Genomic DNA, 27,814 nt, shown 5'->3' with positions numbered 1-27,814 from the left:
ATCACATAGGAGCTGCACATATAATATTTTTTCAACAAACATCTTTATTAAACTATCACAAATGACACAGGCAATCTTACATTTATATACATGAAAAACAAACAAAATTACACCCACTTTAGTTGCAAACATTACACATCACAGACACCATTATAACAACTGTAGATGCAAATGTTATACATCACTTAAAATCTATCCACTAATTATCAGTTAAGTATTATATGGCTCATTCAAATCTTGCCTCTTAAACCTCATTCCTTAGATGCATATATTGTTTCCACAATTCACATTTTTCCTATGTAGTTTGATCCTTCCCTTTTCTAAATATCCCAATTCCAATTGCTTTATGTCTGTTACTTTTCCCATTTTTGCACATGTGGTAGGGGTGTCACTTACTCGTAATTGCTTTTTTGCAGCCACAGTAATTAGACTCAGCAAGGCTTTACTATGTCTAGGTAATTCCAATTATGTATCATAGCTCAGAAATCATTTCCCCAGTCAGTCCAATCCACTCACCCAGCAACTCCTACAGAGCTGTCTGCAGAGAATCCCTAAAGTCTGCCAGTTCATTACACTACCAAAAAATATGCTCCCAGTCATCCCTTTCTTGCCCATCACACCTCCAACATTTGCTATCCACCTAAGGAAAAATTCTTTGGAGTCCACTTGGGGTATAAAAATACCTATGTAAACATTTCCAGGCAAAGATCCTAAATCTTCTAGACTTTGTTGCATTCCCCCACTGTCTCTTTGTGAATTGCTTATCCAATCTCACTTCTCAATCCTTTCTAAGCTTTTCTGTTTGATTCTAATAATTATCATGCAACATTTGATATGCTTTACGAATTATTCCTTGTTTAACTGCTGCTTCTGTTCTAGATTATATTAATAACTCTACCAGTGATGGTCTTTCATTTAGGAGCCCCCATTTCTTTATCTTTGCCTATACTCTGATATCAATCCTGGATAAGGAAAGCAATCTTTAACCTGCAGCCAAATAAATTCTTGGCCTCTTCCCATTCTGTTACCTTTCTAGTTATTTGCTCCCAATACCTTGGTTCCGTTGCCAGTTTTCTCCAATAAATTCCGGCCCCCTCTTGCATATTATCTGTATACCTAACCACACTCATCCCTATTGGCAGAATCTCTTTTCTCCATTATTGTGCTGGTTTAGTTCTTAGAATAATCCCTATTGTTTTATGAATATAATACTCTGTATGATTTTTACTGTTCTCCTGAAAAGTCTGCATCCAAAATCCCAATCTGTCCTTATTTCTTGAGCTTCCTCTCTGTATCGTCATCATTCCTTTCCACTTTGAATTATAGTTTTCTGTTTGTACTATGTATAAGAGCCTTAACTGTGTTGCTCTAAAATACCCCCTTAAATTGGGTAATTCTAGTCCACCTATCTATATCAGCTTATCCCACTTGACCCTTGCTGTCTTCCCTTCCCAGATAGAATCCTTCAGCTCTTTTTTAATTGCTATCCACAGCTTCTCCTATGCTTGGCAAAATATGCCTGACCAGTGTATAAGACTAAATGACAAAAAAAAAAAAAACATTTTAATGGCTTGTATCTTAGCAGTCATATCCATATAACAAAACTTCCAGATTCTCAATTTTTGTATTATCTTCTGTTTAGTCTCTTCCCACATAACCTTAGCTGATATTTCTAATCCATACTCCTAAAATACTTCATTTTACCCCATAAATATAGATATTGTTGGACCAATCCATGTCTGGGTACATAATTTACAGCTATTGCCTTTGTTTTACCTTCATTAATTTTGTATCCGGAGAAGATGTGAAACTGTCTTAAAATGTTCCACAACATTGTAATGTTCCTTCCTGGTTTTGTCATGTATAAAATAATATCATCTGCAAGTAGTACCAGCTTTTCCTGACTACAATACCAATTATGTCCTTGAATTTCTGAGTCCCTTATTTTCTTTGCCAATGGTTCTAAATATAATGCAAACAACAAACGAGAAAGTGGACAACCCTGCCTGGTTCTTCTACTCAAGCAGAAATTATCAGAGAGGACCCCACCCACTTTAATTTTCGCCTCTGATCCCTCATATATACTTCTAATCAGCCTTATAATTGTATCAGGAAAGCAAATGCCTCCATTGCCTTGCTCTTGAAGTCCCACTCTACTCTGTCAAATGTTTTCTCTGCATCAAGACCCATCAATAAATGTGGTATTGTCTTACGTTCCACTTCCCTCTGGATCATCAGTTTTCTGTTAATATTGTCAAATGTTTCCCTCATCTCCACAAAACCACACTGATCCATATCTATCAATTTTGGTATCACTTTTGCCATTCTTTTAGCCACTATAGACATAAACACTTTATAATCATGGTTTAGTATTGAAATGGGCCTGTATGAAGCTGGATCTGATGGATCTTTACCCTCTTTAGGTTTTACCATTAACACCTCTTCTTCCAGGATGCTGGTACTTTTCTTCCTCTTAAAATTCTGTTAAAACCTTCCAGATTTGTATCAGGTTTTTCCCTCCTGGCTTCCAAACTTCCACAGGAATATCATCTCTTCCTGTGGGCTTTCCTGTAGATTGGTTATACATAGCCATTTTTATGTAATCTCTTCCTATCCTGTTAGGAATTGAGCCTCATCTACCTCTAATCTTGCATAAACATTTCCATGTGTACCTTTTCTTGATTTCCATATTTTTCTACTTTATACAAACTTTCATAAAATTTCTGAAATATTTCTAATTCTTCTACAGCATCTCTAGTTATCTTTCTTGTTATAAGCTCCCTAAGCTTGGTGTCAGCCCTTTCATCTTTCTGTCTGTTGCCTGAGTCATTGTGTTAAAAGTCTTTATGCTTTAGAATTATTATCAAAAAACAGTTGCTTAACAGCAATCTTTCTAAACTCATGCATATTATCAGGGTAATCCCTTATTTACTGTTTAGCATTCTGCAGCTCCTCCTTTTCTTGTTCTGAGAGATCTGCCCTATTTTTCAATACGTTAACATTTGTCAGTCCCTCTAAATAATTATTGTCACTTCCTAACCATATTTCCCTTTCATTTATTTCCACCCTAGCTTTAAACTCCACTTTAATTTTATCCAACTCCCTAACTATATTTTCAGAAGAAAATTCTATTTTCTCTAGTAACTCCTGAATTAATTCCAGAACTCATTCCTTAAATTCCTCTCTTTTCAACCGATAGTTGGGGAAGCACCAATGTCTCATTTTTATTTCATTACACTATGTTTTTATTTTAGCTATTATTGGCACATGATCTGAAATAGTTATTGGGTGCATTTCCAGACCTTCAATTAAATGCTCATGTTCCTGTGAGAGATAAAATCTAGCCTTACCCAGTTTTTGTATCTCGGTGAATAATATGTAAATTCATTCCGAACTCCTAGTACTGAATTCACATCTTCCATGCCAAATATTTTTATACATTTCTTGAAAAATCTACTGTCCTTTATTATATTTTCCCTTCTAGGCTCCCCAGACACATCTTCAGTGTCGCAAACCAAATTTCAGTATCCACTTATAAGTAATATTCCTTACTGAAAGCTAATTATTTCTCCCAGAATTTTCTAAACCCCATTATAGCAGTTTTAGCTGCAACATAAATGCATGCCAGTGTAATCTTCCTCCCTAGCCAGTAGCCCATTAGTACTATGTTGTCTTCCATTATTGTCTTTTTTTCCTCTTCTATCACTATTGGAGCTCCTCTTGCAATTAATACAAGTATTCCTCTTTTGTTTTGCCACAAATATTCCACTGAATAACTATCCTAAAAATCTTTCTTTATCAAATTCACATATTCAGTTTTTTCCAGTGTGTCTCCTGTAGCATAGCTACTGTATTTGCACTCTACATTTTTAACATAGTTCACTACTTTATTTTTTATATTTATCTGTAAGACCATTCAGATTGAAAGACATCACAGAAATCATCATTTTCTTATATAGTTATTATTACCACATTTTATGTATAACTGCTTTTTTGTTAAATGCCTAGTTGCAACTTTTATGTTACATGCATATACAGTTAGCAGGTTGTTCTTTTATACAGTTGCTTCTAGTCATATCTATTTACACCTATGCCACATCTCAGATAACTTTTTAAAGCCCTCAAACAGAACAAACCCCTCCAACCCCCAAAAATTTATTAATTTAATAATAACACACAAAACTATGTACATATTCAAATATTGACGTTTTTGCTTCATAATAAGAACAAAATGTCTAGGTTGATAGCCATACAGACAGGCTAGAGGTAAGCAAAAAGAAAGGTTAGACATGATAAGATGCATGGCACAGCCTGTGCTATTAGTAAGTGTTGTTTGATTTTGTCTATCTTTATAGCTCTCCCAGCAGAGAAAACACTTGAATGCTTTCAGTAAACACTTTCTCCAAGCCATTTCTCTTTACCAAATTGTCTTCTAGTGACATGCAAATCAGTCACAATACTGCTAAGGGTATCTTGTTTACCAGAAAAAAAGCCTTATAATATTCAATATTTTTTTTTCATTTACATGCTTTGTAATAAACTTGTTACTGGATAATGCCTATGGTCTTAACCAGTCATTTCCCTATTCAAGCATGGGAAAAAGCACACTGATTTTTCTTTTGTCATACTCTCTTAACCAGATCCTTCATCACCCCTTCTCTTCCTCATTTGTTTCATTGCAGTGCCTACATTTCTTAAAACTGAACAAAGAAAAAGAGAGAAGAAGGGAGAAAAAGAAAAAAAAACAAAAGCACCTGTTTATATTAGTATTCCCATTGCATTTAAAAAACTGAGAAGACTTTACTTCATGTCTAACTGATTTTGTATTATCTTTAAAGCTCTCACAGCTGGGAAACTAGCCAATTTCTCTTTTCCTTTTTTTCTTTTCCCTTAGCCAATCCCCTTCCACCAGACTGTCTCCAGTTTTTTTATCAGATTGTCTCCATGGAGACATGAAGACTACCTGCAAAATTGCTACTTAGTATACATGCATTTGCTAGAAAAAAGTCTCATAATATTCAATATTCTTTTTCATTTACTTGCTTTCTCTTAAAACTAATCAATCTAAGGTCCTTAATCCAGTCATTTCCCCATGCAAGAATGAAAAAAGCACATTAATTTTAACTTTGTCATGTCAGGCTCCTTTTTTTTTTTATCATTCCATGGCCTATATTTCTCAAAACTGTACAAGAAGAAAAAGAGGGAAAAAAAAGAAAAACACCACCTGCTTACAATCCCCATTACACTTTAGCATGCAAAGAAAACCATGCACCAGAAATATAGTACTATTAAGAAGTATTAAGAAAAGATAGAGTTTTTTTTTTACTTACAGTTAGAATGACAAATGTTAAAGTATTGCAAAATAGGAGGAATCTCACAGAACAAGAAGAGTAGCGACTTCAGAATGTTAAATAGGAAATAAGAGATTACCTCAAAAATATGCATGAGTTTAGAAATGTTGCTGTTAAGCAACTGTTTTTTGATAATAATGCTACAGCACAAAAATGTTTAACACATTAACTCATGCAACAGAAAGTAGAATGGCCCATCACCAAGCTTATGAAACCTATAACAAGGAAGATAACAAGAGATCCTGCAGAAGTATTAGAAATATTTCAGCAATTCTATGAAACTCTCTATAAAGCAGAGAAATATGGAAATCAAAAAAATGTACAAATGACAATGTTTATGAAAGAATTAAATATATCGAGGTAGAATAGCCTCAATTACTGACAGTTAGGATAGGAGGAGATGAGATAAAAATGGTGCTGTATAACCAATTTACAGGAAAGTCCCCAGGAACAGATGGTATTTCTGTAAAAGTATGAAAGCTAGGAGGGAAGAAAACTGATAAAGATCAGGAAGGTTTTGTTTAACAGTATTTTAAGAGGACAAGTACTAACATCCTCGAAGAAAGCAGTGGTAGCTGTAGTAACTAAAGAGGGTAAAGATCCATCAGATCCAGTTTAATACAGGCCCATTTCAATATTAAACCATGATTATAAAGTGTTTATATCTAGAATGGCTAAAAGAATGTCAAAGAGTATGCCAAAATTGATAGATATGGATCAGTGTGGTTTGTGGAGAAGAGGCAAACATTCAGCAACATTAACAGAACACTGATGATCCAGAGGGAAGCAGAATATAAGAAAATACCACCATTGTTGGTGGTTCTTGATGCAGAGAAAGTATTTGACAGAGTAAGCTGGGACTTAATGAGCAGGTTAATGGAAGTATTTACATATGTGAGGGATCTGAGGCAAAAATTAAAGTAGGTGGGCTCCTCTCTGATAATTTTTTGCTTGAGTGGAACCAGGCAGGGGTGTCCTCTTTCCTCTTTGTTATTTGTGATATATTTAGAACCACTGGCAAAGAAAATAAAGAACTCGAAATTCAGAGATATAACTGGTATTGTAATCAAGACAACCTGGCTTTATTTGCAGATGATATTATTTTATACCTGATAAAATCAGAAAAAGGACATTACAGTGTTGTGGAACATTTTGAGACAGTTTCAAATCTTTTTGGGATACAAAGTTAATGAAGCTAAAACAAAGGCAATAGCAGTAAATTATGTACCCACACACAAACTGGTTCAGCAATATCCATATTTATGGGGACATGATAAAATGAAGTATTTAGGAGCATGGATTGAAAATGATTCCAGTGTAGCATCTAATGATATGTGCAAAGAAAGTAAACAAAAGATAATACTAAAACTGAGAAATTGGAAGCTCTGTTATATGGATATGGATAGTAAGATAACATATTTTTATTCCCTTTAATCTTATACACAGGTTAGGCATATTTTTATCAACGAACGCAAAAACAATGTAAAGCACCAAATACCACACTGGTAAGCAAAGATGCAGTCCAAAAAACTGAGAACCAAGTGCTGATTGTAATTTAATTCAAATAGTAAACTGATGGCGACTCAAAACAAACATGAAATACATCCAATGCATCAAGCGCTTTCACCCGGGCTCTCCCAGGCTTTCTCAAGACAAATTAATACACCTTTCAATGGATCTATTTATACTGAACCTTGCCAATTAACAAAGTAATTAATCTTTCAATCAAACAATTAAAAACATGCTTTACTATTTACTTGCAAGCTTTTTCTTTGTAGTAAATGTTAAACAACTATTGTAACCAACTTTAAAAACAGTTTAACAATCATCTATGCATACTTACTTAAATTACAAATTCATTTGTAATAAAAGCATAAATCCTAAAATATTTAACGCCTTTAACACTTTTTAACATTTTAACAGCAACAAACCAGCCGATGCTAATAAAATTTTTAAAAATGTTTATAATATATTGCCACTACATGTATTTAAAGGCTAAAAACCAACTCTTAAAAACTTTTTGTGCATTTCTTAAATGGACTATAACATACTAAATAAATATATGGGCTATTATAACTTTGCCCTTCTGAGTTTGAGTATACTGCTTAAGCTTAAGGCATCATTAAGGCCAGGGGGTCTTGCAGCGTTGATATTTTTATCAACCTGAGGAAAAGTTGTGGATAGGAATTAATGAACAGCTTAAGGATTTTACCTGGGAGGGGATGATGGCAAGAGTCAAGTGGGATAAGTTGATTCTTCCAATAGAACAAAGCAGATTGGGATTGCCTGATTTGAAGGGGTATTTCAGAGCTACACAGTTAAAGCACTGATACATAGCACAAGCAGAAACCTATAATTCAAAGTGGAAAGTGATGATGATGAAACAGGTTGGAAACTCAAAGATACAAGGACAGACTGGGATTTTGGATGCAGACCTTTAAGGAGAATAACAATAATCATACAGAATATTATATTCATAAAGTAGCAGAAGGCATTCTAAAAACTAAGCCAACATGGGAATGGAGAAAGGAGATTCTGCTGATAGGGATGTCTGCAATTAGGGATGCAGACAATAGGCAAGGGGGGGCTAGAATTTATTGGAGAAAACTGACAAAGGAACCATGGTATTAGGAGAAAATAACTAGAGAGGGAAAGGTAATTGAATGGTAGGATGCCAAGAATTTATTTGGGCAGAAGGTCAGAGATTGCCTTCCTTATCAAGGACTGATATCATAGTATAAGCAAAGAGAAAGAAATAGGGGGGTCGTAAATGAAAAACCAGCACTGAAAGAGTTTTGAGTAGAATCTAGAACAGAAGCTGCTGTTAACAAGGCATAATTAATAGACTATATAAAACATTGCATGATAACTATAAGAATCAATCAGATGAGCTTAGAAAAGATTGGGAAGAGAGACTGGATAAGCAATTCACAAAGAAACAATGGGTAAATATATGTTTATCTCACAAATATGCAACAAAATCTGGAAGATTTAGTATTTTTTTCTTGAAATGTTTACATAGACAGTTTTTATACCCCAAGTAGATCCCAGAGACTTTTTTCTCAGGAAGACAGCAAATGTTGGAGGTGCGATGGGGAAGAAAGATGTAATTGGGAACATATTTTCTGGGAGTGTAATGAATTAGCAGACTTTAAAGAAACCCTACAGACAACTCTACCAGAGATACCAGGTGAGCTAATTGGTGTAACTAAGGAAATGATTTTTCTGAGCTATGATATAGAATTTGGAATTGCCTAATCATAGTACCGCCTTGCTAAGTCTAATTATGGTGGCTGCTAAAAAGTAATTACTAGAAAATGGAAATCAAAGTGCAAACCAACTGTGCTAGAACTAGTGAATATAGTAACATAGATAAAACAACTGGAATTGGGTTCTTTAGAAAAGGGCAGGAGCAAATTACAAAGGAAAAAATGGGACTTGGGGGAACAATACATACAGGGGAGGGATGAGGTTTAAAAGAAGGCAGGATTTTAATGAGCTATGTATTGTCTGACTGAAAATGATTGGGTAGATTATAAGTGATGTATAATGTTTGCAACTAAAATTATGTCAAATGGTTTGTGATGTAAACTGCTTGCAACTAAGATTATGTCAATTTGGTTTGTTTTTATTTATATAAATGCATGATTGCCTGTATCACAAGTGATAATTTAATAAAGATGTTTCTTGTTTAAAAAAAAACTGTCTTTTCAACCTTTAATTTCTGTACTTTTGCAGAAAAAGGCTGTCAGTAAACCTGTCCCTTGATCTCAGAAGCTATATCCATGACCATATTACCACTCATAAATGCTTTGCTTCTGTGTTGTGTTCTATCCTTGACTTTACCATTTTTCAGTGGAAACAAACCTTATTTTAATTAAATAAATGGGTTCAATCAGCTCAGTGGCTGAAAATGGTTTTAATTAACTTTCTTTTCAGGGGTTGAGTAAAGTCAGTCTAGGGCAGATTATTTTCATATAATTAAACTTTCCAAGAATCCAATCGATCTTAAAGTTAATGCATAACCTGACAGAGCAGCAGAGCATACAACTAATGTTTTGCCTTTAGATTTAGCAAAACATAATCTGCATACTGTGATCACTCACTAGCTTGAATTTAAGTGTTCTGCAGGAGTACCATTCTTTCTTTTTAAGTTCTTATGATAAAAATGCCGTAGTGACATATTTGGTCCATTAAATGTGATTTGTTTAAACACAGATAACTTTTTTAAACGTGACCTCATTAAAATATTGCAGAATACTGAAGCATATGTTGTCCTAAATCTGATAATCTGTTATTGAAGGATTTGTATGTGAGAGTAAATGTGAGTGTTTTACTTTAAGATTTGCCCAGCTATATAATAAACTACTATAATGAAATGTTGCTCTTGGTTAGAACTCTCATACATGTAGTATTGCTTAAAGAATTTCTAACACATTACTGAAAACTTTGAAAAAACATGACAAGTAAAGTTTGGTTTGCTTTCAACATATTCTATATGTTGTTTTTTTCTGGTACATAACACTTTCTACATCTGTATGAATGCATTCCATTTTCTAGTAAGAAGTCTTTTGAGTTTACTTGTCTCTACGGCTTTCTGCCTTTCTTAAACTGTAATCCTTTGTTGTGACATCACAGTTCTTGGTTGGCCTTCTGCTTACATAAATGTAATGCCTCTGTAACAAAGCACCAACAATAAAAGAAGGTCTTTATAATTTCCTCCTAGGTTTTTGTCAGGCCTGAATTAGTTTTCACTTCTTTGTTTCTACATTTCTACACACTTCACTTACTCTTAGCCAAAAGGCTCAGAAGTGTTATTTTGTGTATTTTCCATTCCACTCATACAAGAAAACAATATTTAAACTTGAATCTCACAGTGAACTGTGCTGACAGTTACTTATTTATACAAATGATAAGTAGGAAGGATTCAGGTAGCATCAGGGACAGTAAGAGCAAGCTCATGTTGTCAGTCACAGGAGCATTTCTAGTTAAATGTGAAAATAGTGTATGGTAACAGGTAAGGCACAAAGATTAGAGATTCTGATTATAGAGGAACTATTAACTTAGCATGCTGTTAAAGCACTTAGCTATGTCTTAAAAGAACACAAAGCATCTATTTAGTTATCTGTTGGCTTATGGCATGTTTGTTTTGTGTAGATGATGTAGGTAGGCTTAACCACATGCACTTATTTTCTGCTATGACTGAAAAGAATAAGTGATACATAAGAAGAGATATGTCAATTCACTCATATACCACAACTATAAAAAGGTAAATAAACAGTATAAATATTCAGTTAAAAATAGCATGTATTAGATCACCAAAAAACATCAGTTTAACATCTAAGACAGCATTCATACAGTCCTTGCCAGGGGACTAACTTCTGGGTAGTCTAACAGACTATAACAAGTATTGCTTACAAGCAGAATAACTCTAATGTAATAACTCAGTTTTTCACATGCAGATTAAAACAGTCATTGAACTGGCAAAATGCATACTGGCATACAAACTCCTGAAGGGAGATTTTGCTAGTTTGGTACAGGCACATTGATCCTCAGTGGATGCACACTACCTTAACTCTGATATACTTTCTGTGAGAATAGCTAGTGATCTAATGGTGACTCAAAGATAATTGCATACTTTAGGGAGATGAACCATAAGAATTTACTAATGAGATACACTGAGTGCTGAGGGACATGTAGTGAGAACTGGGATGGTGGGGAGGCATGCAGGGTCCCAGAAACAAATCAGAAGTTATAGCTGTAAGCTTGTTACAGCCAATGTCCCAGTTTTAGATGTTTATAAATTATGGGTACAGGAAAAGAAGGTGGTAGGCCTTTGCCTGATGGGAATCACTCTACCATGGCCAAAGTCATGAAATAATGTTGTCTTAGAAGGCATCTAATGCATATATAAAATCCATACCCTTATTTTTTTTTATTATTTTGAGCTTTTCTTCAACATATTTTGATCCAGCACTTTATTAAATATGCAATGTGTCAGCCATTTTGTCACTTTCCTGAGTAGCTAGCAGCACACAGCTTTAGGGGACTCTGATAGTACAGTGTGCATGATTCCACCAATACATATGAAGATCCACTGTACTTTCATATACTCCACCAGCATGTCTCTATTTGACCATGCAATGCCTGCCTCTTTGTTTTCCCAGGTGCAAAGATAAACTCTCGGTGACAGACCAAAAAGTGGAAATTATCTCCAGGCATAAAGAAATGATGTTCAATGGTATCAACATCTGAGAATGCCCTGATCTATGTAAACACACATATGTCCCATTCAAAATTAGTACACCAACAGTAGAAGTGTTTTTCTCTCAACAGAACCACTTATTTTGACTCATAGCCCCGTCAGTACCCAGGCACAGAGAGAAATCAGCAGTGGTTTCTCCAGCCCAAATTGTATGTTCAGAAACCAAGTCCCCTTTTGGAGCTGGTTAGCTGGGTTACCAGCATCATAGGCAGGTATGTATCAACTAGGGTAGTGGACTAGACTTAAATACATTACAAATAGTACTCGTTTAAGCAAATGCATATCCGTAATATATGCCAGCAATGCATCAGCAAAACAGCATTATGCTGTGGCAGGAAATGTGTTTCCAGAATTATCTTTGATCATAGCCACAGTAAGTAGGCTGCATCAAAGCTGTTGTGTGGCATTGCACTACAGTTAAACAATGTCTTGCCATCTGCTATAACTATACATGCAATGGGACTATGGAGATCACTTAAGCAAATACATTTCTATGTGCAAAATGTGAAGGAGGGTTTCTAATGAAAAAAAGTAGAAGTAGTACTTTTATCAGTTATATACCCAGACTCTTAGTGTTCCCCTACATTTTATTTTTTAAGAGATAAACCATTATTCTAGACTGACAGTTTTTTTTTATGTGTGTGTGTGTGTGTGTGTGTGTGTGTGTGTGTGTGTGTGTGTGTGTGTGTGTGTGTGTGTGTGTAAATTTTGTATACATGTGTGTCTTTGATGGAGCAGAAAGATGAAATCACTTATGTTAACTAAGGATTGTAAAACCAGCAAAATTGCTGCTGACATGGACTCAAAGGCAAAAGGCCAGAGATCTGATCAATGTACTTCCTTGTCAGAAATGCATATTGACAAAACAGCCCAAAAAAATGAGAGAAGGCAGTGAACAAACAAACCACAAATAAATAAAATCTTTAATGTCAGGGTAAGATTTTGACATATCTATAAATAATGGGTGCAGTGATTTCAAGAGCTAAGTAAAATCTTTTAAGATTATCTGGTAATCTCTTAACTGTGCTTTTTGTGTGTTTCTGGAACAATCTGACACAATCTGTCACCTGATATGCATTACATATTCTGAACAGAAGGAAATGGCATTCAAAGCTAAAAAGTAGGACTGTTGAGCTTGGCTGAAAAAATTCAGGCACATTAGACAACCTTTCACTTTAACTTAGTTACTCATTTCTCTCAATTCCACTAAATGTAGTGCAATGCCAAGCCACTAGACGTTTTTAATAAAATTATTTTTTTAATGGTCATTTGTTGTTTTTAATAAACTTTTTTTTTTCAAATCTTCTTATGTCCCATAGTCATGCACAGACTACCTCTCTGAAAGTAGCAGTTACTCAGGCTCTTGAAAGAGATTTTCCCCCTCCAGTGGGAGAAAAATGCCTGGCCATAGTATTTTGATATAAAATACAGTGCAAGAAATGGCAGAAAGCAAAGAATAGATCACTAGAATAATGCAGAATAATTGCATATAAGGCTGTGAAGGTGTTGTATGTGTTTAAAAATGTATATACTGTCTGTGTAGTGAAGGTGTTATGTCCAAAAAGCTGCAGTTCCAGTTCATCATAGGTGATATAGCAACAGTGTGTTTCAGTTCCCTTACTTAGTAGCAATTATATCACTAAAACTGTGGGGGTAAATGATAACGTAATATAATCAAACACTAGTTTAAGTAAAAAACTGGTAGAGGAAAAACATATACTAGACTAGACTGACCAGTATCAAACTGGATACTGGTGGCATCTAATAAAGAAACTCATATTCATGCATAAAGTTAAGTCCATTGCTGTAGCCTGCAATAGGGGTAAAGTGGAAATGGCGTTAAATGCTGTGCTCCCTTAGCAATGTAGCATTTCACATGCATATATTCTATTGTAGTGCAATCTCAGAGTTGGTATATTTAATGTGCAGTGGGTGTGGGAGGTGCAGCCCTCCTGCAAAGTAATAGAGTTAATATATCATTAAGTGTAGAGTGTAACAGTATGTTAATGTACATAGCAGGAGGTGACGTCAAATACATTAAACTACAGATGTCGATGTATTTATTTTTGTCTTGGTTGCTGTTTCAAAATTCCAAACTCAGCATTTCAGGTCAACATTTTGAACAGTCGACCGAAGCAAATTCAGAATTTCAACAGTAAACATATATTGAGTATATATACATGCATCCCCTTCGAATGGTCGACATTTCACAATGTCGACATTCATATGGCCGAGAACATATGATTGACATTTGAAATGTCGACCATGGGGAACCAGCATCTTCCTACAGTGTGGAATGGAAAGATTTGCATTTCTGCACTGTAGTGCTATCTCAGAGTTGGTATATTTAAGTTCCAGGGGTTATGGGGGGTGCAGGTGGGCAAAGCCCCCCCCCCCCTGCTAGCAACATTAAGCTAAGTTTTTTTTTTGTTTTTTATGTTCTACTTGTATGGTCGACATTTCAAATGTCGATCATGTGGTCTCGGCGATATGAAATTTGACACTGTGAAATGTCGACCATATCAAGTAGTCCCATATATATATATATATATATATATATATATATAGGAAATCTCATTTGTTCATAACTATTATTTAGTATGTACACAGTACTAATTTTATTTTTCTCACAGTGATCTTAACTGAAATGCTTGTGTTTTTTTCTTTTTGAACCTGTATCTACTAGAAAACTGTATTGAATACTTCCTTGTATATAAACTTGATGTTGTGAATTCTGAATCTTACTATATATATATATATATATACTATTGTACTTTCTAATTATTGAATTTTGCTTATATTTCTGTGGAGCTTTTCTCCCCAGGCCTCCACTGAAAATAAGCTTCTGTCCCAGTCAGAAGTTCCCGGTAAACAAATGTAAATAAATAAAATAAACAGTGGCGGCTGGACTTCCAAATCAGGGGGGCTGGCAGGAGGAATGGGGGCGGGTCAAAGGTCAAAAGGAAGGTCAAATATGGGGGGAGGCTATGCACAAAACACAAAAAAAAATAACTAACTTTAATTAAATACGGGCCCTGGGTGGCAATTATGACATCAAAAAAATCAAATCAAAATAAAAATATAGAAGAAAAAATAATATTTCAATGCATTGGCTGGATGATGGCCACAAAATATCTAGATGGAAACTTGTGAAAGGGCATGAAAAAATAAAAATAAATACATTACTGGAATGCGCAGTCAAATCAAGTATAAGAAAAACAGAAGCAAACAACTCAAAACACTTACTCCCTGCAACTGCAATCTTAATATAATATATTAATATATTATTAAATAGTTTTACACACTCAAGAAAGTAAAAAATCTATGTGAATGATGCCCCTAAAAAAAAATTATCAAAAAAAAGCTGCTGCACCACTGGTTTTCATAGAGGCTATTACATGGGTAAAAAATGAAAAAAAACAAGAAATAAGCTCAAGATAGATAACAATTGCAATTACTGTACAGGTTATCTGACACATTTGTCATACCTCTCAACTTCAAGAGAGCAAAAATGGACAAAGCCATACACAGAAGTGGACAAAGGCACAACATAACAATACAATTTTAAATATTGCCTAATAAACAACTTAGAAGATAATATAAATAGGTCTCTTGCATTAGTATGAATTTTCTAGAGGGTATAAAAACTCAAATGTCTGTCATTTCATTTCTTTCTTTAGTTTTTTTCTTTTTTTCACCCTTTTGCCAAAACACAAAATATGAAAAATAAAAAAAAAAAAAAAAATGCAAAAATACAATAATAGACACACACTAAATTCAACCTGTCAAGAAGGGACACGCAGCTGACAAAATAAAAGAATCTACATGCATTTCAAGTAATCTATAACTTTGATTATTACAGTTATTTCTTAATTGTAAACCCTCATGTTTTCTTCCAAAATTGCTATTTTTTGGAGGAGATTTTTAGGGAAGAGCAACATTTGAGCCTGCAGACACATCTTTGTAAAATGGCAGGGCACCAGAGCAAATCCACACAAACAGGCAGGAGATGCACCAGAGCAAATCCACACAAAAACATGGAGGAGATGCAGACTCCACAACAGAAGCCACCCCAACCAAGAATCAAAAACCAAACCTATAGCTGTGAGGGGCAACAATACACCCACCGCACCATCAATTATAAGAAATTAAACAATAAATAAATACTGCCTTTTCCTGATAGCAAAATTTCCATTCTCACTTATCTTCACCCATGACCTCTGGTGCTGAATCAGTGGCAACACTGAATGTCATTGTTAAACTTGCTTGTTTAAGTAATCTGGCAGAGAACCTAAAGAGTCCGTGATTCAGCAGATCTTTTTTGTGTTGACTGTATGCATGTGCCAGCCATACATTGCTCCACTCTTTGTGGTGAGTATGCAAAGTAATCAAAACTTCAAATAGACCGTGATAAGCACTAATGAAATTAAGAGTTGCACCATCTAAGTCACAACACTACAGAGGTGCAGTGGCCACTTCAAATACATTTTATCACTGATAATATTAGTAACATTGTAACAGATTTGAGAATTGCACTATGTAGCTGTAATACAGCACAGATTGAATGCATTTATCATTAATATTAATGAAGATGGGTGTCTTGTAATGTCAAATTCAATTTTGTCACTGACAATGTATGTGCATATTCTAATTAAATACTGCAAACTGAAATGCTGTTTTCATGAATGCTTTGTTGACATATATTTGCTTCATTTTATGTCTTGAATTTGTATACATGTTGACTTTTTTTGCTGCCTCTTGTTTGTAACCCCTGGACAGAGCCTAAAAATTGTACTTTTGAATCAGTGCTCCACACTGGTCAACAAATAAATGCCAGTTTGCCATTACCATAAGAAGAAAATAAATGTCAGTAGAAAATGGAAAACAAAATGTTCCACACCCAAATGAAAACCATTTTTTTTTAATTTAACAATAGTGTAAAATCTTGTTTTTGACAATCGTTTAAGACTGCTGTGTGATGTTTTTTTCCAAAAGAATTATATGCAGAGCAAAACATGCGTTCTCCAATTTTACAATTGTTTTGTGAACTATTTTGAAATACGGTATGTTTCACTTTGCAGTAAGCTTTAATACCCGATTTGTAAAACAGTGCTGCCCTTAGTATCTACTGAGCAAAATGCTATCATAGTACAGCAACACATTTGGTAGTATGTCTGCTGTGCAAAACAGTGCTATTGGCAGTGTAAAGTTAGAATACTGCAGTATGATTTCAGTACAGCATGCTTTAGTATGTTTTATGCAAAGCAATGCTACTAATAATGTGTATCATAAAATAGTAGTATACTATGTTCAACACAATGAGTTGGTTCTCAGTGAACATTAATATGTGTTGCACAAAGTAGTGCTACCCTCAGTGTGCATTGAACAAAAGAGTTTAATGATACAGTAACATATTTCTGATTATGTGTGCTATTAACGGTGCACAGTTAGAATACAGCAGTATTATTTCTGTATATGTTGCTTTAATTTATGCTGAGCAAAGCAATACTAACACTACACATTTGGCAAATGGATAACATGGAATAGCAACTGTAATTAATCTTTATTGTACAGACCTACTTTATTTACAATTTTATTGTACAGACAAAAATCACATACAATAACTATATATTATTTTAACATGCTTTGCTCAATGATTCTTTTAAAGCGCTTCAGTGTTAAAATGTAATAAAGCAAACAACTAGACATACATAAGTTTACCACCTGGTTTCTTTGATAATTATTAAAAACCAATAAAGAAAAAATGTTGTACACACTTGGGGAGGGAGTATTCAGAAAAAAAATCATAACATGACCACTCCGTGATAAATAGCACGACAAGGTTATCCAATGTAGCTCAAAAAAGATTAGGTATGTATAAGTGGTAAGATAGCATGTACATGCCTGGGACAGTGCTGTATAATAAAGACATGCAGTTGTGAAAAAGGCATCCACTACACAATGAGTTGGCCACACTATTGCACTATTCTAGGGGCTTCAGTGTGCCAGTAGGGATCTGACTACTAGTCTACATGAGTCCTCACCAAACATCAGCCCTCATACCAGGTGACCCAGGAGGGCACCACTGCATCATTCTCCAATGAGTAGCCTAGGCCTCCCACCTAAGAAACAGCACATTATGAGTGGTCACATGACCAAGCATATCAGTTTGCGAGTAGCTTTTTTGACATCATGCTCCTTCGTGCACACATGGAAGTACCCCTGGAAGCAGAAGCAACAGTTCACACAGCAATGTAAAGTAATGGTTAAAGGATTCTTATTGTACAACTGAAGATAACAACAAAGGAGAGGAATGGCAGTTTGACTGCTACTGGTGTGCTAGAAATCAGTGCACATGGCAACTGAACAGTGAAGCAGTGGTGAAACTAATAAACTGAAAAAAATGCTCACTGCAGTGGTAAACAGAATCAGAGCAGCTGTCATACACACCATGGGAAATGCAAAGATAATGGGCAGAGTTTAGGATAGTAGCACAGATACCACGGCTAACACTAGCACTCTGTATAGGTAGTGAACAACAAAGCAATCATTAATCAGTAGAATAAAAAACAGCACTGCTGAGGTGAACAGGTTCAGTATATTTCCAATGCTGATGACAAATGCAGAGATAACTGGCATGGTTTAATACATAAAATGAATGACAAATACCAGTCTTCAATGCCATTGAACAGTTAGGCAAAGGTGAAGTTGTAAACTGCAAAATAAAATAAAAATACTCATAGCTATGGCAAACAGATCACACACACAAAAACAGTAAATATACAGTACCCTTACCCTGCCACCTAGAGAGTCTGGCCTGCTTCTTCTGGCAGACAAGCCAGTTTTCTGCTATTTTATCCTCCACTGCAAAACACAAATAACAGATTAATGAACATAGCATACCCATGACAGCATGACAGCAGAAAGCACATATGTACAATGACTCAGCAAAAACAGAAACTTAAGCGTAATAATGAGGCTGTTTCCCCCTAACAACATATTCTCATTGGCAGAGAAGTTCTGTGTGGCTCTTCAACAGATCTCTAGACTTATGCAACTTATCTGCAACATGGTCAGAGTTGGGAGCCGACGAAATGGCTATACAGAAAAGTGCCAACTAATTTTATTTTATAAATGGGAAGGAATGCGGTGATTAGGCAGTCAGAAATGGGAAAGAACAAGCAGAAAAACACAAAGGAGGACAAAGGAAAGTGCCCAGATAAGCATGTACCAAGCATCCATCTTATACAGGGCACATTTACAGTCCAAATGACGCACTCCATATGCTACAATTGCAGCATGTATAAAATGATTTTGTACTCCTGCTGTACCATGAAAAATCCCTGCCAGTCAGATCCTACTAAGGCCATGTCCATTTACCAGGACAAGTCCAGGAGTGATGACCACCTACTACTTAAACCAGTGGACACAGTGCTTGAGAGAGGTAGTAATAATGCAATGTTATTGGAGGCAAAGCTCTCACAGAAATCCATGACAAATAACAAACAGGTTGTCAGTACAACACAACATCACAGTAAACAAAGCACACACAGATTAGACCAAACAGGTAGACCTTCATATGCTACAGCTCTTAAAAGTAGTCTGCCTAAACCACAGAAGCCTCCTAAAAGTAACCTAAGAAATCTCACAAACACAGAACACAAACAGCATTCACCGTGAAACATACATAGGAGTTATACTGACTCAGTTCAAAAGCCTGTAAGGCAAACCTCCATGCATTCCAATATCCTAGTCATAGGTGACTTCACGGTGATGCAAATCAATGCACCATTCACTGGGCTGCATAAGGACATTGTCAGTTATCTAGTGAGCACCAGAATTTTCCAGATTATGCAAGCACTCAAATCCTTGCACCACAAATGTACATAACATACAGTTGTGGCTGTAAATGACTTGAGATGTTTCTCCCTGGACTATATGAGGAGAGACGTGATTTTTTTTTTTAGAATATGTAAGTGAGACTGGTATGAACTTAGCCTTGAGCAGCGTTCTATCACCACTAAGAATGATGCCACAATACGTATAAAAGACTATTGTTTTCATCAAATGTCTTAGCTTCTGGTATCAGCCTGGGAAAAAATAGCTTCTGGTGTCATTCAAAGGGGGTACAATACAGTATATGTCAACCTGGAAAGAGATGGTGGACAGCCTTAACTGCTTTGCCAGAGATGGCATGTTCTTCTACCCTCAAGACTTTTATATATTCTCTAAATCCTTGTCAGACACATTAATGCATTTTTTAGGAAATCCCAATCTTCTAAGGTTTCCAAAATAATGAAACAAAATCCAGATAACATTCAGATATTGCTGTTCTGGGCAAGGAGCCTTTAAAAAAAACTCCACTCCCTACAAGCTTTCCTTCAGTGCAGGGTTTCAATGCCTCTCACATGTTAAGGCACACCTTTCTTTATGAAGCACCAAAGGCAGTGGTGTCTTCATTTTCTTAAAAAAAATGCCACCTACAGACTCATTATACAAGATATCAACCTGGAACTCCTCCAAGTCCAATGTACTATTAATGAAATCCCCTGTCATCTCATAATTAATAATAGGACCCCCTATATGTCTCCCTCAGTCCACACCTACCTACTCAGCATGTAGTCCCTATGTATTAAGGCAAACACCATTCTCCTAGGAGACAATGACTGCCCTTCCATAAACATATACATCCCTAAATATGTAAACCCAGACATTTCTGGACCTCATCAATACAAACTCTCCAGACCAGTTAGTCTGCACCCAAACCAAGGGCAACAAAATCCAAGATTTGGTCCTTATCAATGCAAGGCCTTTTTGCTCCCTACTATTGTAACTTTCTCCCTGGTCAAATCTTACCATAAATCAGTAACAGTCACCAAAAGACTAAAGCTGGAAGCAACTTCCAGTTCCTCAGCATTCATATATTATGTGAAGACCAATCTACTAAAACTTAGTGATGACCTAATTTAATTCAAAAGTCCTTCTCATTTTGATGACCCCAATGATTATACAGAATCCTTTACTGCCAAATTCTATGGACATGTAAATAGCTGCATAGACATATCTGTTCCCCTCAGAAATAAATACATCATCAAATTCAAAAATAAACACTATGGTGGAACCCTAATATAAACAGGTTGTATAATAAAAGAAAAAAAATCATTGCACACAAAGATAAATTTAACTCTCAAGATGCCAAAACACTTTTGCTATACTAAACAAGGAACATCTGAACCTGATCAAATCAACCAAAGCCAGATACAGGATAAAAATGGATTCCAAGCAAATGTTAACCGCAATGTATTCTTTAACAATGCTAGAAACCTTAGAGACAATGCCCAGCACTGAGCTTACAATAAATGATATTACACACTCAGACCCAGAGGACAGACAATCTACTAGCAGACAAATTTAGCTCAAACTTCACCCCGCACACACACACACACACACCTCCAGTATTCTCATTTGACGTACCCACATCTACATTCCCCAAATCTCCCAAGAACAAGTCCTGAAGGTAGTATCCAAGGCCAAGAACACAATCTCTATGGGACTAACTATCATACCAGGTTTTCTATTGGTCAACCCAAAACATAACTTGCCAGTCCCCTTACAGAGGCTATTCAATATCAGCCTCAAAGCAGGCCTTATGCCAGATGAATAGACCAGAGCAACATTCATTCCCTTGCACAAAGGTCAGACTTCAGTGGACCCAGGTAATTACAGACACATAACCTGACCAAGCTCATCTTTAAGACCATGGAAAGGATCATTACAGAATTCATAAATAAGGATATTGGTAACATACAGCCTCTTGAACCAAGCCAGCTCAGATTTGTCCAAAGCAGATCCTGCCTAATTAACCTGGCTGACTTTTTTAAAAAATGTTACTGTAGGAATGGATGAGAGCAAATCAGTACACACCTCATAGCTAGACTTTGCAAAAGTGTTCAACACCATCCCACACTTAGGTATCAGATAATATCTCCACCCTAAATATAAATTCCTGTGTAACTCATTGGATAGCAAACTGGCTCATAAATAGAATTCATGAAATAAAGATGGGCATCTGTACTTCCTCCAAAAGACTTGTCCCACGGTTCAGTCCTTGAACTACTCCTCTTTGGCGTTTCTTTCACATAGGGAAAAGTTAATGTTAAGAGTTGTGGCTGACCAAATTTGCAGATGCTGTAATAAACTCCCGAGAGGACAGCATGATCCTCCAAGAGGGTCTGTCCTAGACAAATAGCTAGGGTCAAAGCCTTGGACTTAAACTAAATGCCCAGAAATGTATAACTGTATCCTTCAGCAAGCATGACTTCCCTTATAACTATCACAATGAAAACACATCCATGAACAAAGGACTTGCCTATCATAGGTGATTACTAAGCTAATGACCCCAGGAAGGCCTTTTTAAGCCTAGTCATGCTTCCCAAGAATCAAACCTTGTACCATGTATCTTTGAGGTAAACACCTTAACCATTATGTCAACACCCGACATTGATCCTGCAGTTAAGGATTTGGGAATGTATGTCAACAGCAAACTGTCCTTTGATCATCACATATCCACTGCTGTAAGGAAGTCCTATTTCATCATACTAGTTATATCTAAAGGTGTGACATCCAGGTCCAGGGATGTAATCACTCCACTGTACTCAGCACTCATTAGGCCTATCATTGAGTATAATAACCTTTTGGTAATGTACTTGTCAAAACACTTGGTATAACTGGAATGACTACAATCATTAGAAAATCAAGGTTCTAAATCACAGAAACTATGCAGACCATCTTAAAACCTTGTTGACTGGTAAGTCAACAACTGTTCTAGGAGGGATACAATACTGGCGGAAGGGGTACAGAGAAGGTGCATCAGATGTTTAAGTGGCTTGATGTACTCTCTAATATATGCCAGTATCTACTTTAGTGAAAAGGTGTTAAATATAATACAATGCATTTCATGTGGCTTCTCCTTCAGTACTGAACAGTCATGGTAAACAATTCATGGAGGCTTGTAACACAGCTAATAGGGACTGTGCTGTTTGTGACTGTCCTCATGGGCATTATAACTGTTACAGACTGAACTATGAAAGTAAATGGAAAGCTTTGGAATTTAGGATGATGAGAACACTACAGACAGGATGTACTGTCATGAAAGTCAAAATGAAAGGGATAAAGCTGACAAGAGGAATCACAGGGTGATGGCTGATAGGTGTGTCATAAGCTGAAAACTGGAAAAGGGAAGCTTAAACATGAAATTTTACATCACTGCTTCATGAAGCAAGTAATGATAACATAGATTACATTGCTTCAGCAGCATGTGGCATGGCTGTATGTTTCAAGACACTTTGCAGTACATTTCATACAGAGCATTAGCAACAGGAGGCATGAGTTTGCCAGAAGTTAGGCTGCATGTTACCCACTGTGGCATTAAGAGGCTGTCCTGTACCTCTGTGTCTGAGCTTTGTATTGCCTTGCTGTCATATGCAGGTACCTTGTCTTTCGTTCCCATGTCATTTCTAATTGTTTCAAGAACCACAGCATAAATGTTACATGTAGAGGTCTATATTTGCTGTTCTCTTTCCTTTTTCTACCATTCACTGCAGTTATTTCCATCCTCAAAAACTACTACAATGACATGTAGAAGATATTAATTAAATAACGTAAAAAGTAAAACAAGCATGGTGAAAAAAATATCTATTAAGCATATGAAGTATAGGAAAGTGAATTAATACATTGCTATTAGCTAGTAACTGCACTAAAGAGAATGAGAGAAAAATGAAATTCAGAACAAGTATAGCTGAGCATAACCAACCCCAGTACAATAATGAGAAATGACCGTGTCAATGGTTAGAATTGCTGCTAACTTAATGTATGAATAAAAACAAAATTAAGCTGAAATGCAAACTAAAAAGACTGCACGCAGGAAGGGCAAGTAGTATGGTAGATGCCAAGAGAGGGTAACAATATTATCAGGTCAGGTATATTGGGGGCAGACCTAGAGTGATGAAAGGGGGGTATGAGTCAAGTGAGACTGTGCAAAAAAATAAATGAAATAAAAAAAAAAATCTCATCAAGCCTTTCAAGCAGAAGATAGTATAGATGAGTTTGGACTAGGGGCAAGGGTTGAAAGGAAAGGAAAAGGGAATCATGGATGAGCTGTGAGAGTTGTAGGACAACATTCAGGCTCAGAAAACTTTGAAGAGGAGCAAACTGTGAACAATGCTGGAGTCTAAAAACTCTAGACAATGAAGACAGAAGACTCAGTGATAACATTTATTGGGTGGCAAAAAAGCAAATGTAAGCAACAGAATGTAAGCCAAAGAATGACAAAGAAGGATCTCTATTGAAATGTCATCAATTGTAATGCCAAAAAAAAAAAAAAACCCACAGAAAACACAGGCAAAGAGTAAATAATGATCACCGCTCCTATCCTTTAAACTTGCTTTTTGCAGAGATGCAAGCCCATACCCCACCACTGAACTTATTTATACCAACTCCGAGACTGCTTTACCTCAGGGAACATTCCAAGAAATGGCCATCTCAGACTTGGTATATGCAAATACTTTTTTTTTTCAGCCACACAGTGTCTGTATTTCAGGACATGCTGAAATGGGTCCCAACATTTCAAATAGATACCAACAAAGGAGGATCGACATGGAAGAGAAATAGGAGGATGAGGAGGATTGAGAAGTAGATAATAATTTAGGAGAAAAATGTTGAGATTAACATTTTACATACACACACACACCACAAACACACTCTGCATGCATATATGTGTATGTATGTGTGTGTGTGTGTGTGTGTGTGTGTGTATATATATATATATATATATATATATATATATATAGCTTCCTATCAAATAAATGAACGTCAAAACATAATCCGTTCAGAATATCGACTCTGACTACCAACTTCCTGCATACTAATGAGGTCAAAATGTTGAAGTGTATGTAGCGAAAATATCACATTTGCACTTTCAATATCTTTTTTTGCAGTTCATTACTGCAACTCACATGACATAACATTTTTGCAGGGGGCAAGCCCCCCTGCACTCTCACACCCATTACAAATTATATATTCCAACTCCGAGATCACACTATAGTGGAGAAAAGGGTGATTTCCTGATCCCCACTGTACAGCGATATGTAATCATAACATCGACCACATATGTGAATCCACAGTGGCATTCTCTACAATGAACACTTACAGTAGTGAAGGTCAGAGAAATGGGAAGCAACCAAATGACTTTCGACATTGCTGTGTTTGCCAAACCTTCACTCGTCATTAAACCATATATATATATATATATATATATATATATATATATATATGTGTGTGTGTGTGTGTGTGTTTATGCCTATGGATATATATATATATATATATATATATATATATATATATATATATATATATATATCTTTGTATGTGTGTGTGTGTGTGTATATATATATATATATATATATATATATATATACACACACACACACACACACACACATACATACATGTATGTATGTGTGTGTGTGTGTGTGTGTATGTATATATATATATATATATATATATATATATATATATATATATATATAAAATATTTGATGTCCAGGGGATGGATAGCATTTTCATTAATATTATGGGAGGGGGAGTGAACAAGTTATCTTATGAGTGGCAATGCCACAAGTGACATTTATGAGCACAGGCCCACTTCATGCAGTACAAATAAAATGGCATCCAAGCCCTGAATCCAAGATATTCCTTTATCTAACCTGTTTCCATTCTCTGAAATAACATTTTATTATTTTTTTTTTATTTTGCAGGATCTTATGTACTTATATATATATATATATATATATATATATATATATATATATATATATAGTGTCTCATTTTTTCTTATTTTCAGCAAAAAATCAGTAGGTGTAGACAGACAGATAGGCATGCAGATAAATAGATATAGCATGTTTTAAAAAACAAAAATTTAATGTAGGGCAACTTTAGAGCTCATACTACCATGCTGCCATGTTACTTTTATTTATTTATTTATTTTTATTAACAAATATGGGACAGGTATGAAAATCTGTATAAAGCAGAGAAATATGGAAATCAAGGAAAGGTACAAATGGAAATGTTTATGGAAGAATTGAATATGCCAAGGATAGAGGAAGATGAGCCTCAATTACTAGCCATTAGGATAGGAGGAAATGAGATAAAATGGTGATGTATAACCAATCTACAGGAAAGTCCCCAGGAATAGACAGTATTCCTGTGGAAGTCTGGAAGATAGGAGGAAAAAAAATGATAAAAGATCTAGGAGGTTTATTTCCAAAATAGCTGCACATTAGCTTAATTCTAGCTCTCCCAGTGTGAAAACAGAAACTTAGCAGAGAAAGCCAGTGGACCTAGATTTCTGGGTAAATTTCAGTAACTGGCTAGTAAGTGCACTGCCTGGATGCCAGGAAAAAAAGAAATACAGAGGACCTGAAGGAAGATCAGCTACAAAAGGCAATGAAAAAACACTCCCTGAGATTCAATAAACTCCATGTAGGCTTTGCACGAAGTTTACACTGAGTTTACATGTGTGAGCGGTGAGCAGCAGCACTCATTGCATATTCATGTCATGTACTGTGTTTAAACATAAATAAGTGAGGTTTCATGGCTGGCAGCAGTGTTGCCAGTCAAGAAGCCATGTAAGCCAACACGCATAGCAATCTTGTTTAAGTCAGAGCAAAGAAGGTCCACGGTTTTGCGCAGAATGCCACAATGATCACCAGGGCTTAACAGATAATAGCTCTCATAGCTCTCAATTTCTTAGTGCAAGACATCTGGACAAAGTCCAACATAATGGGGGGACAATGACCCAGAAATAGGGACATATTTGACATATTTGCTCTTTAGAAATGTGCTAGAATAACAAGGAATTTGTGTTAAGGTACATTTTCTGAAAGATATGAAGTCTGAAACTCAATTGTAAGTAATTATTGAGTCACATCAGTTCTGCGATCATCCAGTGATATAGCAGAAAACCACAGATTTGATAGGAAACACACCAAAAGGTATATAAGGCAAATATCTGGACTTTTCTGTGAAAATCTGGATAGTTGAAAGGTATGATAGTTATGTATATGGTCCAAACACAATACAGGACAGTGTATACAATGAAGACTATTGCGAAGTCCCATTCCTGGCATTCTGTACTGAAGTTGTGTAAACAATCTGTAAGGGTACATGGACTGCTATGTAAAATAAACACTCAGAGGAAGTGTGTGTATTGAATAGGGACACACAGATGAATTGTAGGGGTGAACACAGGGAAAGAGGACAGGTGAAACAACCTAATGTACAACAGATGAGGTCATATCAATGGAAGAATGTTGTAGCAGCAACACCAATCACATATTGATATGGTATAATAGGGACTGCTCAAACAAGGTGACATAACAATGGGGAAGATTTATGTGTGAGATAAGCATCCTTACATGAACAATGCAGAGGACATCTATCAGGGATGTTATATGCAACTGGGGTAGGGTGTTTATTGTGAAGCTGTGCAAACTGATTTGCCTGAATATGAAATATGAATGTAATCTCAGCAGAAGTCTCCACCAAGTGGGACACAGATAAAGGCTCATGGACAACATTAAAAGAAGCATGCACAATCATGGACAATATCAGAATAATATCACCAGTAATCCCATATCTCTGACATAGCATATGTGATTTAGAATGATCAGAGATGATTTTGCACAAACACACTTGTACAACTATTATGACATGTCCACACTCTATGAGGGTAATCATGCACACTGTCCTGGCACTGTAACATCTGCTGGAGGTATTAGGAGGGACACTGCTATACCTGTATGTGATATTATGATCAATACAGCCTAGATGACTGGTGTGCATGGCAAATATATATGGCACAATCCATACTATCACAAATGTTACCCATGCCATTAAAGTAGTCAAACAGCTATCTATGTATTGTGGGCATCACCGGAACAAGTAGCACATATGCATCTGGTGTAACAACTTGATTCATATGTTCATAGGTAGAAGCTAGGCTATCAGACCTGGGGCCTATACAAGCCCAGCCAAAAAGGTACCCTGGCTTTGCCACCCGAGAAAACTATTTTCCTGTGCCACTGTTGAGCAGAGCCACAGAGGTGATCTCCGGGGTGAATTTCCTATTTCCCATCCAATA

The sequence above is a fragment of the Protopterus annectens genome, chromosome 4.part0 (assembly GCF_019279795.1).
Source record: "Protopterus annectens isolate FY-2018-M chromosome 4.part0, PAN1.0, whole genome shotgun sequence".
NCBI classification, from domain to species: Eukaryota; Metazoa; Chordata; order Ceratodontiformes; family Protopteridae; genus Protopterus; species Protopterus annectens.
Note: the sequence above shows the minus strand (reverse complement) of the source record.